The sequence below is a fragment of the Rana temporaria genome, chromosome 5, assembly GCF_905171775.1.
Source record: "Rana temporaria chromosome 5, aRanTem1.1, whole genome shotgun sequence".
Taxonomy (NCBI): Eukaryota; Metazoa; Chordata; class Amphibia; order Anura; family Ranidae; genus Rana; species Rana temporaria.
The window spans coordinates 220,171,733-220,183,917 of NC_053493.1; positions in this window are offsets into that span (position 1 = coordinate 220,171,733).

The following is a 12,185-nucleotide window of genomic DNA, read 5'->3' on the forward strand; positions in this document are numbered from 1 at the left end:
ATTCAATGCTTTAATGTCGTAAATGTGACCTCATCCTATTTTCTGTAGATGCATTGCTCCACCCCCTGCTTTCCCGTCTCCCTTTTCCCCCAATGTCCCATCCTTCCTGTTCTCCCGCCCTTCCCTCCTATGTCCCCCTCCTCCCCCACCCCTTATGTCTCCGCTTCCCCCTTTCCCCCCGCTGAGGGTGTGGCTGTGTGAATGTCCTACTTGGGTGGTCCTTGACTATACGTTCTTGTGGAGATGATGAGGGAGGGTAGTAATGTGATATGGGGATTGATGTATGCTTACATGATTACATGCTAAAACTTATGAGTCTGTTGAGGTGTGTATCTTGGGGGCCATGGGGTGCGGTACTTGGTCTCTGACCATGCCTGGGCCTGGGATCCCAAGGGATATACCTTGTGAAGAGTTATACTCGCACATAATTCGCTGGTTGCTGGACTTTTGTTACAATGCCTCGGATCAGGGGAACGGTTTCTCTTTGGCACTTTCTATACTGAAGGTTACTGCTAAGTGGATCCTATCGCGAACACAGTGCTCATTAGGATATGTTTGAGAAGTTTGTTTTACTGGCTCTCTTCCCACTGTGTCATTATGTTTTTCTGTTTTTGTTTTTCCTGTTTTTCATTTTCTTTTGTTCCTGTTTTCATCACCATTATTGTTGCTATTAGGATGGTGTGATATGCTGTGAGATATTGACTGTCCTCCGCACTCCCCAAGATGTTTGATAGTCCAAGCTGGAGCCCATAAGGTCTGTATACATGGGGTAGCCTGTATTGGGTGTTTTGCCCAGGAATGCAGAGGACACTATGAGATCCTTTCACCTGGGTTGCTGCTCGTGGGGCAGAGGAGTGAAAGACTAAGCAAACTACGTTGTTATGCTTAATGATACTCTAGATTTCTCCCTGGGGGAGGGTTGTGTGGTGGGGGGGGACCGTGGGGAGTCTGTCACAGTTAGATGGGCAGACCCTGGGGTATAACCCCTCCTTCATTAAACTTCTGAGGGTTTCTACTTCATGTAGCTAAATTTTGGTCTGTAGGTTCTAGATGGCGAGTTGGTTAGGTAGTTCTAGGTTCAGGTTTACTTCCCCACATCAGGAGAGGCAGGTTCCCCTCTTGTACCTTCTGGCACAGTACTGGATCTTCCTGTCACAAGGAAGTCCTTTACTCACTTAAGGTAGTACAGCAGGACTCGACTACCTCCGGTATTTCTCCTGTGTCCCTGTGGGGTCCCTTCCCTGCCAGGTTAGGCTTTCCGGTTTAAATTCCCGGATACACGCTTTATGGCAGAAGCTCATAAACAAAGAGCCCAAACTCACTTCAAGTCTAATGCTATCCAACGTCTTAACAACAAAAGATATCCAGAGGTTTTCCATGCGACCTGTGCTGACTCTAAGGCCTGGTACACACGATAGGATTGAACCGCGGATACGGTCCGCCGGACCGTATCCGCGGATAAATCCTCTGCGGATTTTAATCCGATGGAGCGTACACACCATCGGATCGAAATCCGCGCCAAATTCCCATCGCGGTGACGTGTCGCGCCGTCGCCGCGATGATGACACGGCGACGTGCGCGACGCTGTCATATAAGGATATCCACGCATGCGTCGAATCATTACGACGCATGCGAGGGATGGGTTCGGACGGATCGATCCGGTGAGTCTGTACAGACCACCGGATCGATACGCTGGTGCCGATTCCAGAGGATAGATTTGTAAGCATGTCTACAAATTTTTATCTGCTGGAATTCGGAAATATCCGCGGATAAATATCCGCTGGAACGTACACACCAGGGGATCTATCCGCTGAAACCGATCCTCTGAGATTCTTCAGCGGATGGATCCTCTTGTGTGTACGGGGCCTAAGGCCCTTTACACACGACCGGATCTGTCCGCTGAAACTGGTCCGACAGACCAGTTTCAGCGGACAGATCCGGTCGTGTGTAGGCCCGACCGGACAATTGTCCGGCGGATCGGACAGTTTACAGCGGACAAAAATTCCTTAGCATGCTAAGAAATCTGTCCGCTGGAAACCTGTCCGTCGGACGTGTTCGGTCGTCTGTACAGACTCACCGGACACGTCCGACCGACCGCCATCCCTCGCATGCGTCATACTGATTCGACGCATGCGTGGAAGCTTTGAACTTCCAGGGCCGCCCACGTCGCCGCGTCATCGTCGCGGCGACGGCGCGGCCACGTCCCCGCGTATTGTTTACGCGCGGATTTCTGTCTGATGGTGTGTACAACCATCAGACAAATCTCCGGGCGGACATGTCCGCTGAAAACGGTCCGCCGGACCGTTTTCAGTGGACTTTCCGTCCATGTGTACGAGGCCTTAGACGAAGGAGGTGGCGATTCTACTTGCAAAGTTGTTCGTGTTCCACCTTACGGATCAGGTAGTGGATCCGGAGGGCAGATTCATTTTTCTCAAAGGTACCTGGAAGGACAGGCCAGTAACGTTGGCTAATATATATTGTCCCAACTCCAAACAGGTGTCTTTTCTGAAAGATACACTTTTGAAACTCACCTCGTTTCAGTCCGGGCTCGTGATTCTTGGTGGGGATCTGAACATGGCACTGGACCCGACGCTTGATACATCCACAGGCACTTCGTCCCTCCCGTTCTCAGCATTAAGAAAAACGAAACTGGGATTGGCTTCTCTAGCATTGCATGATACATGGCACACCCTGAAACCCCTGGGAAAGAGACTACACATTCTTTTCATCCCCACACCAAAGATATTCGAGGTTGGATTACATTTTCGTATCCCAAAAGGATTTGCTGTATCTCAACAAAGCGGCGATTCGAAAACATGGTCTTGTCTGATCATCACCCAACTACTATGACCCTGCGTTTCCCACAGAAGGTGGTATCCACCAAGATCTGGAGGCTGGAGGCTGGATGCATGCCTGCTTACTGATCTTGCTGATGTGGCTACTCTTAAGCAGGTCATAAAGGACTACTTCCTTCTAAACAACACCCCAGAAGTGTCCCCCGTGACTCAAAGGGAAGCGCACAAGTGTGTGGTTCGAGGACACTTGCTGTCTATTGCAGCGAGGAGGAAGAGGGTGCACTTGGCTCTTGTTCGGGACTTGGCGAGTAAGATCGCCAAAGGAAGCACAACATAAAGGTTCACTAGCCATTGCGGTAGCGTCTGACTTAGCTGAAGCGAGAACTCTATTGCGAGGAGGAATTGTATAAAAGCGCACGGAAGAGATTTATGCTATCTCAAAAATTGTTTTACGAGCACGGAAACAAGCCGGGTAGCTTACTAGCGAAATTCACGCAGAAGAGGGTTCTTGCCTCCACGGTCCATCATATAAGGGACAGACAGCGGGAGATCCATACCAAGACTGACTGCATTACCTGTCAGTTCCAAGAGTTCTATAGCAACTTGTACAACATTAAAGCGAGCGAAGAGAGTAGGAGCCCAGCCGAGGAGAGGGCTAATTTGATAAGGGCCTTTTTACACAAACATTGCCCGCAGGCACTAGCCATGGAGGATAGACAATCTTTGGAATCCCCGCTGTCCTCAGAAGAATGGGTTGAAGCGCTGAAAGCCATGAAACCTGGCAAAAGCCCAGGGCCGGATAGCTTCTCAGCACAATATTATGAATGCTTCTCAGACCTTTTATCGCCGGGCTTTCTTAGAGCCTTTAACCACTTAAGCCCCGGACCTTTAGGCAGCTTAATGCCCAGGCCAGGTTTTGCGATTCGGCACTGCGTCGCTTTAACAGACAATTGCGCGGTTGTGCGACGTGGCTCCCAAACAAAACTGGCGTCCTTTTTTTCCCACAATTTTGAAAAAAATGCTATATTTTTAACTTTTTGTTATAATAAATATCCCCCAAAAACATATATAAACATTTTTTTTTCCCTCAGTTTAGGCCGATACGTATTCTTCGACCTATTTTTAGTAAAAAAAATCGCAATAAGCGTTTATCGATTGGTTTGAGCAAAATTTATAGCGTTTACAAAATAGGGGATAGTTTTATTGCATTTTTATAATTTTTTTTTTTTTACTACTAATGGAGGCGATCAGCGATTTTTTTCATGACTGCGACATTATGGCGGACACTTCGGACAATTTTGACACATTTTTGGGACCATTGTCATTTTCACAGCAAAAAATGCATTTAAATTGCATTGTTTATTGTGAAAATGACAGTTGCAGTTTGGGAGTTAACCGCGCCATCGTCCCGGATCGCTCCCCGAGGGAACCCGACCGCCGCATGTAGTGGGGGGGGTCCCGATCGGACCCCCGACCCGCGGAAAGGCAACGACGTACATGTACGCCCATTTGCCTGTACGTGCCATATTGTGGACGTACATATACATGCGGCCATCGGGAAGTGGTTAATTCTCTCGCAAATTCTCCTTGCTCTTCTAATACTTTATTAGAAGCATACATTACGGTGATACCCAAGGACAATAAGGACCCCACGGATGTAGCAAATTATAGACCGATCTCGCTCCTGAATGTCGCCTTAAAAATCTTCTCAAAGATTCTTGCGAGCCGGTTGGCTTACTATGTCCCGGCATGGGTGGGTCTTGATCAGGTGGGCTTTGTCCCTGGCAGGGAGGCCAGGGACAACACAATCAAGGCTCTCAATTTACATCATTGGATCACTTCTTCCAAACATGAAGGTTTTTTCCTATCCATGGATGCGGAGAAGGCCTTCGACCGAGTGGCCTGGGACTATATGGGCTCTGTCTTGGAGGCCTTGGGCTTGGGGACCAGAATGAGGGCTTACATTGGAGCCCTTTATGCAAACCCACAGGCCCGGGTCCGGGTCAATGGCCACTTGTCGGAGGCCTTCCCCATCCACAATGGAACTAGACAAGGCTGCCCCCTTTCCCCTATTCTGTATATCCTCACGTTGGAACCTCTCCTTCGCTGCTTTCAGGCACAGCCGAATGTAAAAGGCATTAGAGTACGGCAGCAGGAATATAAGATTGCAGCTTTTGCTGATGATATTTTGCTTTTTCTTTCTTCCCCCTTGATTTCCGTGCCTAATCTGATGCAAATCCTTGAACAGTTCCGAAAAATCTCCCATTTGAATATTAACTACTCCAAATCGTTTGCGCTGAATGTGACACTTCCCGAGTCGCTAGTAGCCCTATGTCAGGAGAACTTTCCCTTTCGTTGGAAAACTGATGATATTACCTACTTGGGCATCAGGCTTCCGAGCAAGTTGTCAGAGATATATGACAATAATTTTTTGAGTGAGTTGGCGGCCATACGGCAAGACATGCTTCGATGGGATACTTCCACGATTTCTTGGTTCGGGCGAGCTGCTATTTTGAAGATGACGGTCCTACCCCGATTATTGTATAAATTGCAGACAATCCTGATCTCTTTGCCGTCCTCTTTCTTTGTGACATATAAGAGGATGTACACGAAGTTCCTGTGGGGGACTAAAGCGCCGCAGATTAGCTGGGCAAAACTAGTGCTTCCAAAGTTAAATGGGGGCATTGGCCTCCCGGACATACAGAGGTATTACTGGGCTACCCATCTGACGTGGGTAGTAGACTGGCAGGTGCACGCTCGCCGTAAAGGCTGGGTCCCTCTGGAAAGTTTGATTACTGGAACTGCCCTCTGTAAGATGCCCTGGTTCTCTAGGAAACACTGGATGTCTATTGCTCAGTCACACCCACTAGTAGGGGAAACCTTGCTGGCATACGCAAAGGCTTGTGGAACCCATGCAGTTTCGAATATGGCCTGTGGCATAACACCCCTTAGGGGGAACCCTGATTTCCAACTGGGACTAGAGAGTTCCTACCTGACGAGACTATGGCCACATTCAGACATGCTAGCCAAACAGTTCTTTTCTGGGGATAGATTTCTTACACTAAGAGAGGTGTCGTCATTGTCCCTGACCAAGACCTTTCCCCCACTGGCGTATCTCCAGATAAAACACTTTCTTGATAACCCCAAGACCAGAGGTGACTTTTCGAAACAGGCCACAGTGTTTGAGTCGCTATGTTCGAGCCCGTCCCTCAGAGGCATGTGATCTTGGTGCTTTATACATCCATGTTTACGAAACCTTGTGCCCCTATGCAAGCAGAACAGGCCTTTTGGGAGGCCCGGTTGGAGAAATCAATTGATGCTAAAAGCTGGGAGCGAGTCCACTGGTGTATACATAAAGGATCGCAAAACGTGAGCATACAGGAAAATGCATACAAGATTAGAACACAGTGGTACCGGACGCCGGACCTGATCCACAAATTCTGTCCAACTGTGTCGGACTGTTGCTGGAGATGTGGACAGGCCTCTGGTACTTTCCTCCACATTTGGTGGGACTGCCCGCTAATCCAAACATTTTGGCAAAGGGTTCATGACGTGACGACGGCAGTATCATCGCTACCCCTGGAGTTTTCACCAGCACAGTATCTTCTTCATCTCTCAAAAATTCCTAAAAAATGGTATTGCATATCTGTGGCGATTCATATGATTAACGCGGCCAGACTGTGCTAACCCATTTACTGGAGAGACACGACACCCCCGTCTCTTAAAGAGTGGGTGGCACGCATTAACCATATTGCTGCCATAGAGGAGCGGATACATACTGCACAAGATAGAATCTCTAGCTTTTCCTATGTTTGGGAAGACTGGTTTACATTTAGGAATACGGCTACCTATCAGGACCTTATCAAGACGGTGTGATGAATAATAGTGTGCAAGGTGAGCCGGCTTTGCATATGTTGTATGATAAGGTTGACTTTTTTCTTTACCAACATAGTAGACGGAGAGGGTAGCTGGTGGTTTCCCCACCCCCTCTTCGGGCATTCGAGTTCAGTTGACCCTCTCTCCCCATCCCCCCCTCCCCCCCCTTTTTTTTTGTCTCTCTCCCCCCTCGTTTCTTTCTTCTTCTTTACCTTTTCTCTTGATAGTAGTGATCTTTACGAGATGGGCAGACCTCTCCGCCCATCCCTGCTGGAGGAAACAGTTCTTTTAGGACTAAGGCGAAAGTAAACCAAAGGCCCTGTTCTAGTGTAGCCGGTGACCTGAGTCATCATCCCGACTTTCTGGGGGTTTTTTGTACGTGTATATATCTTCCCCCTTGTATGGGTTGGAGAATCTAGAAACACTGAAGTATACCCATGTTATCTTGAGCCTATTGTGATAGTTGGGCACATAGTTTCCTTTTTACTTAGGCTGATGACGATCTTATACTGGCTGAAAGTGTTATTGTTTTTAAGATGTCTGTTAAAATATTTTCTCTCAGTAAAATCTTTATGGAAGAAAAAAAAAAAAAAAATATATATATATATATATATATATATATATATATATATATATATATATATATATATATTGTGGTGGTGGGACCCTGTGCTACCTTAAAGATTGCTGGTTTACGCCAGATTTTGGAGGGAAAAACACACTGATTGCACAGCTGTGTGTTTGACTATTTAGTTCTGATCTGACTATGGCTCAGGGCCCCACCCAACAGACAGGTAGTCTGTTCCTGGGAGTTCTCTGAGGCCCCGTACTCACGACCAAACATGTCTGCTGAAACTGGTCCGCAGACCAGTTTCAGCAGACATGTTTGGCCGTGTGTTGGCCCGAGCGGACCATTTTGGGACGGATCGGACAGGTTTCCAGCGGACAACTGTTTCCCGGACTTGTTTTAAAACAGTCCGCTGGAAACCTGTCCGCCCGGACATGTACGGTCGTCTGTACAGACCTACCGTACATGTCCTGCCGCCCGCATCCCTCGCATGCGTCGAATGACTTCGACGCATGCGTGGAAGCATATTTAAGGCGGCCCGCCCACGTCGCCGCGTCATTGTCGCGGCGACACCGCGTCATCGACGCGGCGACACCGCGGACACGCCCCGCGTAATGTTTACGCGCGGGCTTCTGTTCGATGGTGTGTATAGCCATCGAACAGAAGTCCCCGGGCAGTCCCCGGCCAGACATGTCCGATGGAAACGGTCTGCAGACCGTTTTCATCGGACATGTCCTGCCGTGAGTACAAGGCCTAAGAGGAGTCAGAGGCTGTATGCATGTCTGCAGGAGGCAGATGTCATTGGTGATTGAGGAGCAAGGCGCTGATCAGGAGTAAGCTAGGTGTGAGCTTAACTCTAGGAAAATGTTTGTTCTGAGTAGCAGAGTTAAGGAATAGGCTAAAGGCCTGAAACAGCCAGATGGCAAGAATGAAAGCCAGGAGGCTAAAGTGTTGAGTATGCAAGATACAGTAATGGTGGAACCCCCTGTGAGGGCTTCTGATGTATTTGTGAACTTTTTGTGCTTTTAAATAAAAGTGGGCTACCAGGCCCTTAAAAATTCAGTTCTGGACTGGCGTACTCAATAAAAAAACGCACCTACCGCTGGAGTCTGATCACCCCAATCTTACAATATGTACTATCTATTGTGATTCTTGAGGAAATTAAGTTGTCCCCTAAAGGCCGTCCCATATCTATATCATAAGTATTCATCACCAATAGAAAAACAGTAAAGACAAGGAGAAGGAAGGAAAGAATTAGAGGAAGAAAGAAGTAGAGGAGTGTAAGATTAGATGTTCTGCCAAAACCTCTAAACATATTCAATTAAAGCAATCAGAGGGACATGTATGTATATGGCCCACAGTTTCCATGTGGCTTTGAATTTCTGCACCAAGTCCTGTAATGTCCTAATAATCTTCTCTTGGGTCATTATCCAAGAGATTTTCTTTTTTGCCATGGCACAGGAGACACAGGGTTGCTTCCAGGCTCCTTTGCTATTGTCAATTTGGCCTCCTTTTGTTTTGATTTATTGTTGTTGACCTTTCACACTATTGAGAAGATCTTGTTCCAAAACCCTCTTATTTTAGGACGTTCCCAATATATGATAAAATGGGGGATGTGGTGGCGCTTGCAACTAAAATCACTAAAATAATGTATAAAATAAATTATATAAGAGATACAACAAAATAGACTCCGCCTCCTGGCAATGATTAAAAGTGTATCACTCTAAACCGGAATACCATCCAACAAAAATATCCATAAAGTGGAGGATATTGAGAGTGAAGAGATAATGAAATAAGTGTGACCAATGTGCCACTGACAGCACAATAGTCTAAATTGAATAGCAAATTTCAATCTGTGCATACAACATTTCCTTCAAATATAATTATGATAGTCTAAACAGTGCTTCATCCACAAATCGTGCAATGTGCAACTATGCAAATAAATAAATAAATATCCAGTGACCGACTGTCCACAAAATATTGCAAATAAATAAATGTGAATTAATCCGATGATAAAAAACAATCCAAAAAGTGCTAAAAGTGAAAAAAATATATATATAAGGTCCACACAGGGATCCCTAGAAACAGTGTAAAAAAAGGTCCCAATAAAACTATAAAATTAGAAATCAATGTCCAGTGCAAAAATCGTGCAAAAGTGAAAAATAAAAATCCAGTGGCTAATAAATATAATGAGTTTCTAAAGTGCATCTGTGCTCAGGTTGCTGTAACATGCAGAGTAATGTGATTGCAGTCAGCCCGATTCTCCACGGTGACCAGGGATATAAGTGCTAGCCCCTTACCTCAGGGAGGCTAATAAATAGCCTATAGGGATAATTCCCAATGATATCTCCCACAATCAACCGATCGATCCACTCCAATGTATTCACAGGCTCAGCGCGATGATTCTCTCCTTCAGGTCACATGATCACTCTGCACACTGCCATCATTTGATCCCAATATAGCATTTTTCAATATTTTTTTTTTTATGATCTGGGTTTAGTAACACTTTAATACATGCATCTGCATCTGCTATCAGCACTGTATAATACATCTGTTACATTCAGTATATAGTACTGTGTTCCAGCAGCAGTATGAGGTCCCGTTAAAATAAAACTGAGTTGGGCTGAAACTTGTTCAGCTATTCATAGGAAGTCCTGCTCAGCCAATCAGAGGAGTCCTTGTATACACTTATTGAAATACACAGCTTTCTGTGAATGGCTGACCAGTGCTCAGCCTGACTCGATTATTTTCCAGAAACTAGATGGAAAGTCCCCATACTGCTGCCAGAACACAGCACGTTATACTGTAGCAATTGTAGTTCCTCTTCAGTATCCCTCATCAGTCTGATTTTTCTGTATGAAACAATGATGATAGATTTAATTTTATCCAACTCAATTCCTTGTGTGGGTTATAATTGTGAGAGCATATGATCCTTTAATCATGGCATCCCTTTTTCTTTTCTCGATATATTGTATTCACTTTGTGGATTAAGACATGATGGTGTTTTGGATTTTTGCCATCAGTGTGAGTCCTTGATTTTTTTGTGTGACTTCCCGGCAGTGAGGGATTGCTTTTATGTCCCTCTTCTGTCACCTTTCTGTTTGTTGGCCTCTGGTATCCACATCAGTTTTTTTACCCAGCCAAGTTTTTTCCTTTTATTATTCATTTGTCTAGATTGATTTGGATATAACCATTTATTATCCCTTGGCGGTGGTTTAAGATATACAGGGCAGGACTTAGGGTGGTGGGGGCCCCTGAGCTTGAGTGTTGATTGAGGGGCCCCCTGGAGCTGAGAAGCGGGATGGGGGTCGGAGTTGTTGAGCGGGGGGGTGCCCCCCCTTCTTACCTCTTCATCAGCAGTGGCATGGCTCTTCCTACTTCCTCCTCCCGGGGCCCCCTATTGGGCGGGGCCCATGGGCTTGAGCCCAGTCAAGCGCAATGGTAAGTCCGGCCCTGAAGAGATACATATATGTTTTTGGTTACTTTTTTATTGCTTTGTCTTTATATGATATTCATGTGTTTATCGGTATATGGTGTTTGTTTGTTTGTTTATATATGTATATTTGGATGTTTTTTTCATTCTATGGTCTATTTGAATGTTAATTTGTAACTGTTGAGAACATACTGTATATATGCATTTACTCTCTGTCACACAGAGTAGCATGGGTGGTCTCACTGGGTTGCAGAGCATGGGAATGGGATAATTTATTTATTTATTCCACCTGCAGCTTTGTGAGTATAATGTCGCATACACACCATCACTTTATGTGATGAAAAAAAACGACATTTTCTGTGAAGTAAAAAACTAAGTTTTTGAAACTTCAATTTTCAAAGACGAAGTTGCCTACACACCATCGTTTTTCTCACAATGTTCTAGCAAAACTAGGTTACGTTCACCACGTTTTTCCATTGAAGCTCGCTTCATAACTAGCTTCTGGGCATGCGCGGGTGTAAAAACGTAGTTTTAAACGACGTTTTTTGCTACACACGGTCAATTTCTGTGAAGTAAAAAACGACGTTTTGAAAAACGACGCATAAAATTGAAGCATGCTTCAATTTTTTTTTGACGTTTTTCAGAAGACATAAAACAACGTTTTCCCCCACACGGTCATTTAAAGTGACGTTTTTAAAAACGTTTTTTTTCATCACATAAAGGCCGGGTTCACACTTGTACGACAATTGCTCCAACATTGGGAGCTCATGTTGCGTGACATGTGAAAATCAATGTTTACCTATGAGAGCCATCTTAACTGGTCCGACACAAGTCGGTCCAATTTTAAAAATGCTCCCTGCACTACTTTGGTCCTACTTTGATCCTACTTCATCCCATTGAATATCATTTAAGTCAGATCAAAGTCGGATTGCGGTCTTAACTGATCCGACTTTGGCATGTGACTTGGCAGGCCCTTCGGTCTGATATGGATTTTAAGGGGAACCATACCAGACCCTTATCTGAGCACGCAGCCAGGCAGGTGAGGAAAGGGGGGATGAACGAGCGCCCTCCCCCCTCCTGAACCGTACCAGGCCACATGCCCTCAACATGGGGGGGTGGGTCACCGGGTGACGTCATCTGGAGGCCTCGCCCCTTATGACATCACCACCCCATGCCAATAATAGAAGTAAAAGTAGTGGCGCACCACCTCATTAGAGTTTGGAGAGAGCGTTCAATCAACATCAGGAGAAAAAAAGAGGGAGAAAACAGTGGAGAAGACCCGGCAAAAAAGCGAGAAGACAGCGGAGAAGACCCGGCAGAGTAAGAAGGGAGCATACAGAGCAAAGAACCCCTTTGCTTCAAAGCACCTACCCCCATGTTAAGGGCATGCGGCCTGGTACCGTTCAGGAGGGGGCCACTCGCTCGTCCCCATCCCTTTCCTGGTATGCTCTCGTAGGGTAAACCCATGCCATTTTTTTCAGTTTTGGCGTGGAGTTCCCCCCCTAACGACTCA